The sequence below is a fragment of the Nerophis ophidion genome, linkage group LG05 (genome assembly GCF_033978795.1).
Source record: "Nerophis ophidion isolate RoL-2023_Sa linkage group LG05, RoL_Noph_v1.0, whole genome shotgun sequence".
Lineage (NCBI taxonomy): Eukaryota > Metazoa > Chordata > Actinopteri > Syngnathiformes > Syngnathidae > Nerophis > Nerophis ophidion.
Genome location: NC_084615.1, coordinates 24973786 through 24988663, shown reverse-complemented (window position 1 = coordinate 24988663; position 14878 = coordinate 24973786).

Here is a 14878-nt window from a genome sequence, read left to right as displayed (position 1 = left end):
TCGGCGACATCAGCAGAGCTTCCAGAAGCGTGACTTGCCTCAGAGACTCTGGCGTCAACACACGTACCCGTGGCCACACCCCTCCGACTTTAGGTACTATTTAATCTCACTAAACCACTAACACAATAAGCAGATAAGGGATTTTCCAGAATTATCATAGTAAATGTGTGTAATTACATCTGCAATCGCCTTTATTTTTTTTAATTTTCTAGGCCTTCACTCTTAAATTTCCTCATCCACGAATCTTTCATCCTCGTTCAAATTAATGGGGGAATTGTCGCTTTCTCGGTCCGAATACCTCTAGCTGCTGCTGGCTATGATTGTAAACAATGTGAGGATGTGAGGAGCCCTACAACCAGTGACGTCACACGCTACTGCTACTTCCGGTAAAGGCAAGGCTATTTATTAGCAACCTAAAGTTGCGAACTTTATCATCGATGTTCTCTACTAGATCCTTTCAGCAAAAATATGGCAATATCGCAAAATGATCAAGTATGACACATAGAATGGACCTGCTATCCCTGTTTAAATAAGAAAATCTCATTTCAGTAGGCCTTTAAGAAGTATTTTGTTTATTATCGGTTTGCCTAAGAATAACAATGTTATTAAAAAATAATAAGAGACTTATTATACTCTAAAAATGTTGGTCTTACTTAAAAAAGCACACATTTATTTGTATTCAGCATTGAAAATATTATATGGCTCTCACAGAAATTAATTTTAAAATATTTGGCTTTCATGGCTCTCTCCGCCAAAAAGGTTCCAGAACCCTGCCCTAGTGTTTGAATGTGAGGGTGAATGTTGTCTGTCTATCTGTGTTGGCCCTGTGATGAGGTGGCGACTTGTCCAGGGAGTACCCCGCCTTTCGCCCGATTGTAGCTGAGATAGGCTCCAGCGCCCCCCGTGACCCCTCGGAGGGAATAAGCGGTATAAAAATGGATGGATGGATGAGAAAAAACCCGACACAAACCTTCCTAATTGTTAGCAATCCCACTGTTTATGTTAAACATGAGTCACTGATGAGTAGGGATGATGTTTGAAAATAAATTATCGAGTTCGAGCCCATTATCGAATCCTCTTATAGAACCGATTCCTTATCGATTCTCTTTTTGAATCCAGATAGGTTGTTGTATATGAAAAAACCCACAATATTTGGTTGAACAAAAGCTGACTTTTATTTTAAGAGAAAAAAATATTTACTGTTACCCCCCCTAAAAAAATATGACTGCTGTTACCCAAAGTAAATTAAGTGGGATTTTTCAGAAAAACAAATACAGTATATACAGTAACACAAAAACAACCTGTCTCTGTGGTCACTATAGGTGTAGAAATAATATAGTGTTAAATAAAATCAGTCCCTTGGGCACAAAACTGAAAATAATACAGCTCTCCAAAAAGTGCACTTCTGCTGCTATTGGAACATACTGACTACACACACTATGACCATACTTGCCAACCCTCCCGGATTTTCCGGGAGACTCCAGAAATCCAGCGCCTCTCCCGAAAACCTCCCGGGACAAGTTTTCTCCCGAAATTCAGACGGAAGCTGGAGGCCACGCCCACTCCAGCTCCATGAGAACCTGACTCAATGTTGTGACCCTCTTAAACAGGACAATACTGCCATCTACTGTACATAGAATAGAATGTCTGTTCTGAAGCCCACAGTAAAGAGACGTAACTTCATCACGTCGCCTGGTTATTGACTCCAACCCAATATATTACACCTTCGATGAGCAAAATTAAGAAATACACTTGCAAGTTCCTGAATGATTGGAAACAAGAATCTCAGTTTATCCAGGAGAGTTCGAAGGGGAAGGGGTATGTTGCCCGTACATTTTGTAGAACAGACTTCTCCATTGAACACGGTGAACGGATATACTCAGTCATGAACGGTCAGCTAAGCACAAAGCGTCCGCAGCGCAGCATTGTTCACAACCCAGTATTATGGCCCATCTTGCAAAATGGAGACCCGATGGTGTATCTTATGCTGAGACAAAGATGGATGGCTATGCTGATAGCTGGAAGCAACATCCCGTTCTCATTTGCGGATGTCTACAACAAATCCGTGAAGGATGTTCCCGGATTCAGGGATCGCTCGCCAATACGCAAATGGCAGAACAAAGGTTATTGAAATTGTGAAAGGTAAGTGTTGTTGTTGTTTCTTAGTAACCAGCAAGCAAAGTACAGTTAGTAGAACAACTGTGTTTTTATTACTGTGTATTTGATAGGTGCTGTCTGAAATTCAACTCTTTCTTTTATTTATATATATAATAAAATAATATAGTTAAAATTCACTTAAAGTCAAGTATTTCATATATATATATATACATATATATATGTATATATATATATACATATATACATATATATATACATATATATATATATATATATATATATATATATATATATATACATATAAATGAAATATATATGAAATACTCTGTCAGGCTTGCCACTGACAGTTTGTTTGTGTTTTAGTTTCTCCTCTGTGTTTAGTATTTCCTGTCAAGTGCTCTTATTTTGTCAGCTTCCTGTCCTGTTCCCTGAGTGCTGTGTTTCCCGTCAGCTACGGCTGATTGGCACCTGGCCACACCTGTTGCCAATCAGCCCGCTCCTATTTGTACCTGCTTTGTCTTGTGTCAGTTGCTGGATCATTGTATTGTCTTGTCGATGTCACGTCTATTCGCTCTTGCGATGTGTTATCGCTCCTGTCGTGTCGTACCTTGTCTTTGCAGCGTAGCGGTAAGCTATATTCAGTTGATATTTGTAGCTTACTGTTTTTTGTTCCCTGCTTCCGTTTTATTTTTCATTATACAAGTACGACTTCTGTTTGCCTGTTCGCTACCCGCTAGCTTCCACGCTAAGCTCCTGTTCGTTATTTTCTAGCTCCCAGGCTAGCTCTTTTTGTTTGATTATCCGCCTCGTGCGCGCTTTGTGTTTGTACCCTTTTGGTTTTGTTTTTGTCTCAGTATTTAATTAAATCATGTTTTCTCATTCCATGCCTGCCTCCATCTCTGCATCTTGGGGTTCGTCACCAAATAACTCTGACATACTCGACTTGGTGAATAATACGTCACCCCTCTTAACCACGCCCCCCGCCCCAAACCACGCCCCCAAATCCCTACCCCCCACCTCCCGAAATCGGAGGTCTCAAGGTTGGAAAGTATGACTATGACACTAAGAACACCACAGTCATCAATCAACTATTATTCCCCCTTTACATGAGAGCGAAGCCTGGCAATAATTGTCTATTGCCTGTTCTGCCCTCACTATACGTGTGGAGGTTATACAGCTTGGCAGACAGCTAACAAACAATCCAAAGCAGATGAATCCAATTAGGCTCTTTATTGTTGTTGATCTTGCTCTGTCTTTTCCTATCTTTACTTTTATCATGCACCAGATTTTTTTTTTTTTAAACTTAAATACAAACAATGACAAATGTATAAGCTATGTGATTCAATTAACATACTGAAATGTAATACACAATATGTAAATATTAGCTTCACACAAATATACAGTATTATCATCAAACAAATACTTCTGAGTATTGATACTTACACACAGTGTGTGAATGTGTGTGTGAATGGGTAAATGTGGAAGTAGTGTCAAAGCGCTTTGAGTACTTTGAACGTAGAAAAGCGCTATACAATTACAACCCACTTCTGAGTATTGAAACTATTTCGATGGTGGAAATATATGACTGGCAGCCATCTTAAGTCCTCAAAACATCCAATGAAATAGTGCATTAAAATCGTTTTTCAATAAACATCTCAGTATAAAACTTAACCACTTTCCACCTTAATGTTGAGTTACATAAACAAGTTAAACTGTTTACTTACAGACTTATCTTTTCCAAGGCTTGTAAGAGCTAACACAACTTGTTTACTTCTCAATTGTCTCAACCCGGAAGTGGCCAAACTAATGAGGCGTAGTATTTTCATATTGCCACTAGGTGTCAGTAACAGTCTACAATTAAATGGGCATAACATTGCAGGTCCCACAGGGCATTTCCTGTACGTAGGAAGGGATTCGTTCCCAGGGATTCAAACAAAGAACCAACTCTTTTTCTTTACTATAGTTGCCTCGGTAACGGGAACCGGTTCTCAAAAAGGGATTCGAGTCCATGGAATCGGTACATTCTTATCGAACAACCGGGAGAACCGATTTCGAACATCATCCCTACTGATGAGAGTATATGCCAAACACCGTTTTGTCCTAATTTTGGCGGTCTTTGAACTCACCGTAGTTTGTTTACATGACAACTTTCCCCGATGCTGCCATAGAAAAACGTGTTTTATGCCACTCATTTTTTGTCTCATTTTGTCCACCAAACGTTCTATGCTGTGTGTGAGCTTTGTTGATTTTATTGATTTGCTGGAGTGCTTATCAGGCATGTTTGGTCATTCCATGACCGCAAGCTAATCGATGCTAACATGCTATTTAGGCTAGCTAAATGTACATATTGCATTATTATGCCTTGTTTTTAGGTATTTTGAGCTCATTTTATTTCCTTTACTTATGTCCTCTGTGTATTTAATTTATATTTGCATGTCTCATGACACATTATCTGTATGTAATATTGGCTGCATTTCTCATAGCTGTGTGCCATGTTGTTCCAGACCACAGCAAACATTACCCAGATTGCAAAGACTGTAATGAATCCATTTCAAACATTACCCAGATTGCAAACACTGTAATGAATCCATTTGAAGAATACAGCCTGCCGTTTACTTTAACCTGGACAAACACGTCTATATCTGAGCCAATAATTTCCAGAAGTTATCTCATCACGTGAGAAGCCTCCATTTTAGTAATGTTTTCCAATGTAGAAAAAAATGTGTACAATTAAAATTAAAATACAATATTTTTGTTTTGATTGATTGATTGACTGATTGATTGATTGATACTTTTATTAGTAGATTGCACAGTTCAGTACATATCCCGTACAATTGACCACTAAATGGTAACACCCGAATAAGTTTTTCAACTTGTTTAAGTCGGGGTCCACGTTAATCAATTCATGGTAAACGAATATTTGCATCAGCCTTTGATAGTAGGCTAATATAGCTAATATAGACACTTACATCATATGTTGCCACCATTATAACACTAAAAGGCTTTTAATTTTTTGCGGCTCCAGACAGATTTTATTTTAGTAGTATGGCTCTTTCAACATTTTGGGTTGCTGTCCCCTGGTCTAGCTCCATCCTATCTTGCCGATTGTATTGCACCATATGTCCCGGCAAGAAAACTGCGTTCAAAGAACTCCGGCTTATTAATGATTCCCAGAGCCCATAAAAAGTCTGCGGGCTATTGAGCGTTTTCTATTTGGGCTCCAGTACTATGGAATGCCCTCCCGGTACAGTTAGAGATACTACCTCAGTAGAAGCATTTAAGTCCCATCTTAAAACTCATTTGTATACTTTAGCCTTTAAATAGACCCCCTTTTTACACCAGTTGATCTGCTTTTTTTTTTTTTCATCTGCCCCCTTCTCTTTTGTGAAGGGGGGGATACATGTCCGGTGGCCATGTATGAAGTGCTGGCTCTCCAGAGTCGGGGCCCGGGGTGGACCGCTCGCCCGTGCACCGGTTGGGGACATCTCTGCGCTGCGGACCCTTCTCCGCTCGGGATGGTCTCCTACTGGACCCACTATGGACTGGACTCTCACTTATATGTTAGATCCACAATGGACTGGACTTTCACAATATTATGTTAGAACCACTCATTGTCCATTGCATGGATGCAACCGGATCTCTAAAGTTTCTCATAGTCATTCTCATTGACATCCCACTGGGTTGTGAGTTTTTCCTTGCCCTTATGTGGGCTCTGAACTAAGGATGTCGTTGTGGCTTGTGCACCCCTTTGAGACACTTGGAGATTTACGGCTATATAAATAAACATTGATTGACTGATTGAAATAAACCACACAACATTTTGATTTGTACATTTTCAGAATGCCCTTGTTGTAGTTTTAAACAAAGAAAACAATCTGAAGTTGTCTTTATTTACTAAGTTATCATGCTGTGATTTTACCAGTCCAGCCCAATTGTCAGTAAGATTTTTCTTCGTATGCCCCCATCAAAAATGAGTGACAGTCACCCCTGCTTTCTGTGGTTAAGATGCATGCATCCATCCATCCATTTTCAACCGCTTATCCGGAATCGGGTTGCGGGGACAAAAGCTCCAGCAGAGACCCCCAGACTTCCCTCTCCAGAGCAACATTAGCAACTTCCTCCTGGGGGATCCCGAAGCGTTCCCAGGCCAGAGAGGAGATGTACGATTTGACTCCCTCGAATGTCCTTGACACTGTGGAAACAGGACCAGGCTGTTCTGAAAAACACCCCTGAGGACACCTCAATGATGGACGCTTTTGACCTCCCTCCCTCCTTAACGACACCTGGAGTCGAACTTTTGTAGATCGGCCTCAGTCTAAAAAACATTACATCATCACACTCAAGACAACTGGGCATACACGCATCCCCCCACCCCCACCCCACACCTTTACCAGCGCTTTTCCCCCTCGGGGTGATGGTCGGATGGCAGTGCTTCAAAGCAGTAGTCGCCTTCCAGGGCCCCAAATCCCCGCCCCTCTGTTGCGAGTTTGTCGTGATTAAATGTAACGTGTTTATGTGTGGATTGCACGGAGTGGTTTATTTCCACTCCAGACTAGGCCCCCTTAGGAGCCCAGTCTAAATTGTATTTGTTTTATTCATCTTTTTCCCCAGCGTTTTACCTTTTTCCCATCTTTTACGGGGCGCCTTGTGGCGACCCATCAGTGTTCCTGTTCTGTGACCATGTACACTGTTTGTTTGTCTAATCTTGAACGGGTTTGTGCTGAAAACAAAGTGTTGTTGTACTTGTGCAATGACAATAAAGACCTACCTACCTATCTACCTACCATCTGGTCCTTGGCCTGCCGCGGGGTCTCCTCCTAGTGGGACGTGCAACGAGGACCTCCCTAGGGAGACCCTCGTAAGGCATCTGCACGAGATGCCCAAACCACCAAAGCTGGTTCCTTTCCAAGTGAAGGAGCAGCGGCTCTACTCTGAGTCTCTCTCGGGTGACTGAGCTTCTCACCCTAAGGGAGATTCCAGCCACCCCTCCAAAGAAACTAATTTTGGCCGCTTGTATTCGCAATCTTATTCTTACGGTCATGACCCACATTTCATGACCATAGGTGAGGTGGCGACTTGTCCAGGGTGTACCCTGCCTTCCGCCCGATTGTCGCTGAGATAGGCGCCAGCGCCCCCCGCAACCCCGAAAAGGAATAAGCGGTAGAAAATGGATGGATGGATGAGGTGAAAGTAGGAATAATACTTGCGAACCCTCATGGATTTTCCGGGAGACTCCCGAAATTCAGCGCCTCTCCCGAAAACCTCACGGAAGAAATTTTCTCCCGAATATCTCCCGAAATTCAGCCGGAGCTAGAGGTCACGCCCCCTCCAGGTCCATGCGGACCTGAGTGGGGACAGCCTGTTTTCACGTCCGCTTTCCCACTATATAAACAGCTTGCCTGCCCAATCACGTTACAACATCTATGGATTTTAATAAAAAACTGCACACACAAGGAGACGAAGCAGAAGAACGAGGAAGTTACAGCCATGGCAACGCCGTCTGTAATAGAGTGATTGTATGTTGTCTGTTGCCATCTCCTGGTGAATGTTGGCTATAGCGTTATGGGGTTGCTTTTGGATTGGCCAACAATTTACGTAGTGTTGCACACCTGACGGCAAGTGAGGGAGTCTGTTCTGAAGCCCACAGTAAAGAGACCTAACTTCATCACCTCGCCTGATTATTGACTCCAACCCAATATACTATACAGTCGACGAGCAAAATGAAGAAATACGCTTGCAAGTTCCAAAACGAATGGAAACAAGAATTTCAGTTTATCCAGGAGAGTTCGAAGGGGTAGGGGTATGTTGCCTGTAAATTTTGTAGAACAGACTTTTCCATTGAACACGGTGGCCGAACAGATATACTCAGTCATGAACGGTCAGCGAAGCACAAAGCGTCCGCAGCGCAGTATCGTTCACAACCCAGTATTATGGGCAACCTCGCAAAATGGAGACCAGGTGGTGTAACTTATGCTGAGACAAAGATGTCTATGCTGAGAGCTGGAAGCAACGTCCCGTTCTCCTTTGCGGATGTCTATAACAAATCCGTGAAGGATATGTTCCCAGATTCAGAGATCGCTCGCCAGTACCCAAATGGCAGAACAAAGTTTACTCAAATAGTGAAAGTTAAGGTTTTTTTTGTGTTTTTTTTAGTAACCAGCAAGCACAGTACAGTTAGTAGAACACCTGTGTTTTTATTACTGTGTATTTGATAGGTGCCGTCTGAAATTCAACTATTTCTTTTATTTATAATAAAATAAATATATATACAGCAAAAAAGTATTTAGTCAGCCACTGATTGTGCAAGTTCTCCCACTTAAAATGATGACAGAGGTCTGTAATTTTCATCATAGGTACACTTCAACTGTGAGAGACAGAATGTAAAAAAAAAAAAATCCAGGAATTCACATTGTAGGAATTTTAAATAATTTATTTTTAAATTGAGGGGGAAAATAAGTATTTGGTCAACCATTCAAAGTTCTCACTGATGGAAGGAGGTTTTGGCTCAAAATCTCACGATACATGGCCCCATTCATTCTTTTCTTAACACGGATCAATCGTCCTTTCCCCTTAGCAGAAAAACAGCCCCAAAGCATGATGTTTCACAGTAGGTATGGTGTTCTTGGGATGCAACTCAGTATTCTTTTTCCTCCAAACACGACACGTTGAATTTATACCAAAATGGATACATGGATGATAAAGCAGAGGATTGGGAGAACGTCATGTGGTCAGATGAAACCAAAATAGAACTTTTTGGTATAAACTCAACTCGTCGTGTTTGGAGGAAGAATACTGAGTTGCATTCCAAGAACACCACACCTACTGTGAAGCATGGGGGTGGAAACATCATGCTTTGGGGCTGTTTTTCTGCTAAGGGGATAGGACGATTGATTTATGTTAAGGAAAGAATGAATGGGGCCATGTATCATGAGATTTTGAGCCAAAACCTCCCTCAATCAGTGAGAGCATTGAAAGGTTGACCGAATACTTATTTTCCACCATAATTTACAAATAAATTCTTTGAAATTCCTACAATGTGAGTTCCTGGATTTTTTTTTTCACATTCTGTCTCTCACAGTTGAAGTGTACCTATAATGAAAATTACAGACCTTTGTCATCATTTTAAGTGGGAAAACTTGCACAATCGGTGGCTGACTAAATACTTTTTTGCCCCACTGTAGCTAGCTAGTATAAACTGAAAGTCAAGAATTTCATACATATACATATACATATATAATATATATATTAAATATGTATGACATACTCGAGTTGGTGAATTGTAGATGTAAATATACTACTCCCCTCTTAACCACGCCTCCCACCCCCCTTCTCCCGAAATCGGAGGTCTTAAAGTTGTCAAGTATCGTAGGAATGTAGATCGCTCGGTAGACCGCGAGCTTTGCCTTTGCTCTCGTTTCGTCAAAACAATGCTTCAGAGAGACTGCAGTACTGTCCCAACTGCTCCGATTCTCCGGCTGATTTCCTTCTCCATTGTTCCCTCACTCGTGAACAAGACCCTGAGATACTTGAACTCCTCCACCTGGGACAGAGTCTCGTTCTCTACATGGACTGTACAAACAGTCGGTTTCCTGCTGAGAACCATAGCCTCAGATTTAGAGATGCTGATCTGTTAAGATGCAGCTGTTTGTAATTATACATTTGACCGGCAGGTAGTGTCTTGTGCTGAAGCATGTATTGAAGCTTTGAGAGATTCTGGAACTAATTGGCTCAAGTTGTTCAATGTCTCATGAGGCTTCATCTGACCAACATTACCGGCATCGGGAAGCTAACAATGTACAAACCCTGTTTCCATATGAGTTGGGAAATTGTGTTAGATGTAAATATAAACGGAATACAATGATTTGCAAATAATTTTCAACCCATATTCAGATAAATGCACTACAAAGACAAGATATTTGCTGTTCAAACTCATTGACTTAATTTTTTTTTTGCAAATAATAGTTAACTTAGAATTTCATGGCTGCAACACGTGCCAAAGTAGTTGGGAAAGGGCATGTTCACCACTGTGTTACATCACCTTTTCTTTTAACAACACTCAATAAATGTTTGGGAACTAAGGACACTAATTGTTGAAGCTTTGAAAGTGGAATTCTTTTCCCATCCTTGTTTTATGTAGAGCTTCAGTCGTTCAACAGTCCGCAGTCTCCGCTGTCGTATTTCACGCTTCATATTGCGCCACACATTTTCGATGGGAGACAGGTCTGGACTGCAGGCGGGCCAGGAAAGTACTCACACTCTTTTTGTGGGGCGGCATAGCTCGGTTGGTATAGTGGCCGTGTCAGCAACTTGAGGGTTGCAGGTTCAATTCCCGCTTCTGCCAGCCTAGTCACTGCCGTTGTATCTTTGGGCAAGACACTTTACCCACCTGCTCCCAGTGCCACCCACACTGGTTTAAAAATGTAATTTAGATATTGGGTTTCACTACGTAAAGCGCTTTGAGTCACTAGAGAAAAGCGCTATATAAATATAATTCACTTCACTTTTTTTTTACGAAGCCACGCTGTTGTAACACATGCTGAATGTGGCTTGGCATTTTCTTGCTGAAATAAGCACGGGCGTCCATGAAAAAGACGGCGCTTAGAAGGCCGCATATGTTGTTCCAAAATCTGTATGTACTTTTCAGCATTAATGGTGCCTTCACATATGTGTAAGTTACCCATTCCTTGGGCACTAATGCACCCCCACATCATCACAGCACTTGCTTTTGAACTTTGCGTCGATAACAGTGTGGATCGGTCGCTTCCCCTTTGGTCCGGCTGACACAATGTGGAATATTTCCAAAAACAATTTGAAATGTGAACTCGTCAGACCAAAGAACACTTTTCCACTTTGCCTCAGTCCATCTTAGATGATCTCGGGCCCAGAGAAGCCGACGGCGTTTCTGGATGTTGTTGATAAATGGCTTTCGCTTTGCATAGTAGAGCTTTAACTTGCACTTACAGACGTAGCGACAAACTGTATTTAGTGACAGTGGTTTTCTGAAGTGTTCCTGAGCCCATGTGGTGATATTCTTTAGAGATTGATGTCGGTTTTTGATACAGTGCCGACTTTTGAACCCTCAGGCGGTACTGCATCAAACCCGATATCAGTGTGTAAAGGACATCACCACATGGGCTCAGGAACACTTCATAGAACCACTGTAAGTAACTACATTTGGTCGCTACATCTGTAAGTGCAAGTTAAAACTCTAGTATGCAAAGCCAAACCCATTTATCAACACCAAGGAATGCCACTGGTTTCGCTGGGCCCAAGCTCACTTAAGATGGACTGATGCAAAGTGGAAAGGTGTTATTTGGTCTGACGAGTCCACATTTCCAATTATATTTGGAAACAGAGGACGCGGTGTCCTCCAGAACAAAGAGGGGAATAACCAGATTGTTATAGACGCAAAGTTCAAAAGCCAGCATCTGTGATGGTATGGGGGTGTATTAGTGCCCAAGGCATGGGTAGCTGAATTCTGATTGGATACAAACTGTAACCTAAAAACAACAGCAATGGAAGGAGCATAATATGACATGAAAAGAGCATGAATACTTTTAGATATTTAGGGGAAGTAAATTAAAAAATACTTTTATCTTTAATTCTGATCATGATTTCTGGTTATGTTAGGAGAGCAGAAAAGGCCTTGCTGGCCCTTACGGCACACCGCTGTTGATACCTAGAATAGAATAGAAAGTACTTTATTGATCACTGGGGCAGTCAAGGAACATATGCATTATACAGTTTGATGGCTGTCGGTATGAAGGACCTCCTGTGTCGTTCCGTGTTGCATTTAGGGAGTCTGAGCCTTCCACTGAATGTGCTCATTCTCTTCGCAAGGTCCGAGTGTAGTGGGTGGGAGGTGTTGTCCATAATGGCTAGGAATTTTGCTAGACTTCTCCTCTCTGACAGCACCACCAGAGAGGCCAGCTCCACTCCTACCACGTTACTGGCCTTCTCTACCAACTTGTCCAGTCTGTTTGTGTCCCTCACTCTCAGCAAGCCACGGCGTACAAGAAGGCGCCCGCCACCACCGACTCGTAGAACATCTTCAACATCTTTGTACAGACGTTGAAGGATCCTAGCTTCCTGAGAAAGTAGAGGCGGCTCTGTCCCTTCTTGTAGAAGGCCTCAGCGTGTTTTGCCATTTCAGCTTGTTGTCCACGTGTACACCGAGGTATTTATAATCCTCTACCATGTCCACATCGACCCCACTGATGGAAACAGGGGTCGCTGAAGTACTCCCCCTCCTTCCCAGGTCCACAACCAGCTCCTTGGTCTTCGTCACATTAAGCTGGAGGTGGTTCTTTCCACACCATGTGACAAAGTCCTCCACCAGTGTCCTGTATTCTTCCTCATAACCATCCTCAATACACCCCACTATTGCAGAGTCATCAGAAAACTTCTGAAGGTGGCAGGACTCTGATTGTGGAAATCGGTGGTGTAAATGGTGAAGAGGAAAGGGGGAGAGGACTGTGCCCTGCGGGGCCCCTGTGTTGCTGACCAGCCTGTCAGACACACAGTCCTGTAGTCGCACATACTGTGGTCTGTCAGTCAGGTAATCTACAACCCAGGACACCAAGGGGGTCTCCAACTTCACACCCAGTAGCCCAGGCCGTATGGTATTGAAAGCACTGGAGAAGTCAAAAAACATGACCCTCACACTGCTCGCAGGCTTGTCCAGGTGGGCGTGGGCTCTGTTCAGCAGGTAGATGACTGCGTCCTTCACTCCCAGTCGGGGCTGGTAGGCGAATTGGGAGTGGGTCCAGGTGGGGCTTGACTGTTGGGCGGAGTTGTTCCAGGACCAACCTCTCCATGGTCTTAATGATATGGGAGGTTAGAGCCACCGGCCTGTAGTCTTTGACATGCTGGGTCGCGTGCACTTGGGGATGGGGACCACGCCACCTATATCTTGGAAGGCAAATTTGCGAGCACAGATGGATATATTTGAAATTTAGGAATATAAATCGATCAGTCGATTGTTACACCCCTATCCCACAGAGTAGTGTACTTTCACTTTTGCTCTTTTCAATTTTAAAATGACTGAACATGTGGACGACATGGCCAGTTGAAGAGATGGGACTATTCTGGTGAGGGCTCTGGTCTTGCCCACACCAAGGCCCTTGAAACTTGTTTGGACAGCCAGCTAGAAAAGAATGTCTCAAAAACAAAAGAGCTTGTTCTTCACAAAAAGCGAAAAGGGACAATAAAACCAGTTTGATTTGATGGCCATCTTGCTGAAACTGTGAAAGTATTTGAATATATTGGTACAGACCTTGATAGTCATCTAAGCGTCTCTGAAAACAGATTTTATCTTTGAGAAATTCTCGGGGCATACAACTGATTGCAACTGGACCTTTTGGTTCATCTTAGAGGACGTTTCAGCTCTCATGCAAGTAGACTTCATCAGTTCATGCTCACAGACTCATATTGGTCAGATCTGCTCTAGCAGCTGGTGCCAAAATCCCAACTATTTATACTCCAACACAATAATCTAAGTCTACAAGCATTAACTGATCCCAGCAGATACAACGTTGATTATACATACATGTCCATTAAAACTGACTTTACATGCCCCTAAAGATGTCATGATCTGTGGTCTGGATCGTGTTTTTTAATTTCTGTCTAAGACTCCTTCGGTTCCTGTTTTTTGTGCACCCTTGTTTCAGTAACCACGGTTACTTATAGTTTCCACCTGCCTCTGATTAGTGTTCGCCCGCTCACCTGCTGCCTGAGCACTTATCAGAGGCATTATTTAAACCTGCCTGGCCCTCCAGTCAGGGCTGGAGTATTGTTTGCTGTGAACTGCCTTTTTTTGTATGCTGTGAGCTATTCCCTGGTTCCTGACTCCTTTCCCTGTTTGCGGTTTCCTGGTTTCTGGTTTCCTTGCCTTTTTTTGAACATTAAAACCATGTTTTTATGTACCAAGCCTGTCATCTCTACATCTTGGGGTTCGTCACCTCCACTTCGTGACAAAAGATGACCAACACGCCAGATTCTAGTTACCTGGAGGCGTGTGTAAATTAAATTAAACAATGGATGTCCAGCAACTTTTTGCATCTTAACGCTATGAAAAAGGAAATGCTGATCATAGACACTGACACCTATTTAAAGGCCTACTGAAACCCACTACTACCGACCACACAGTCTGATAGTTTATATATCAATGATGAAATATTAAGATTGCAACACATGCCAATACGGCCGGTTTAGTTTACTAAATTGAGTTTCTTGTTGTTGTGCGCGTGACGTCACGGACTGTAAGGAAATATTGGCGGTGCGCACACACACAGCTAAAAGTCGCCTGCTTTAACCGCATAATTAGACAGTATTTTGGACATCTGTGTTGCTGAATCTTTTGCAATTTGTTCAATTAATAATGGAGAAGTCAAAGTAGAAAGATGGAGGTGGGAAGTTTTAGCCTTTAGCCACACAAACACACGGTGTTTCATTGTTTAAAATTCCCGGAGTTGTAGCTTTTCTATGGATCAGAGCGGTCAAGCGAACATGGATCCCGACCAAATGTCAACCAGCAGTTTTCGGTGAGAAAATTGTGGTAAAAAGTCGCCACTTACCGGAGATCAGCTGAGCTTGCGCCGTCCATACAGCTGCCGTCGACTTCCATCAGACACTGGCCTCAAGACACCTGTGGACACACCCTTCCGACTATCAGGTACTATTAAACTCACTAAAACACTAGCAACACAATAGAAAGATAAGGGATTTCCCAGAATTATCCTAGTAAATGTGTCTAATAACA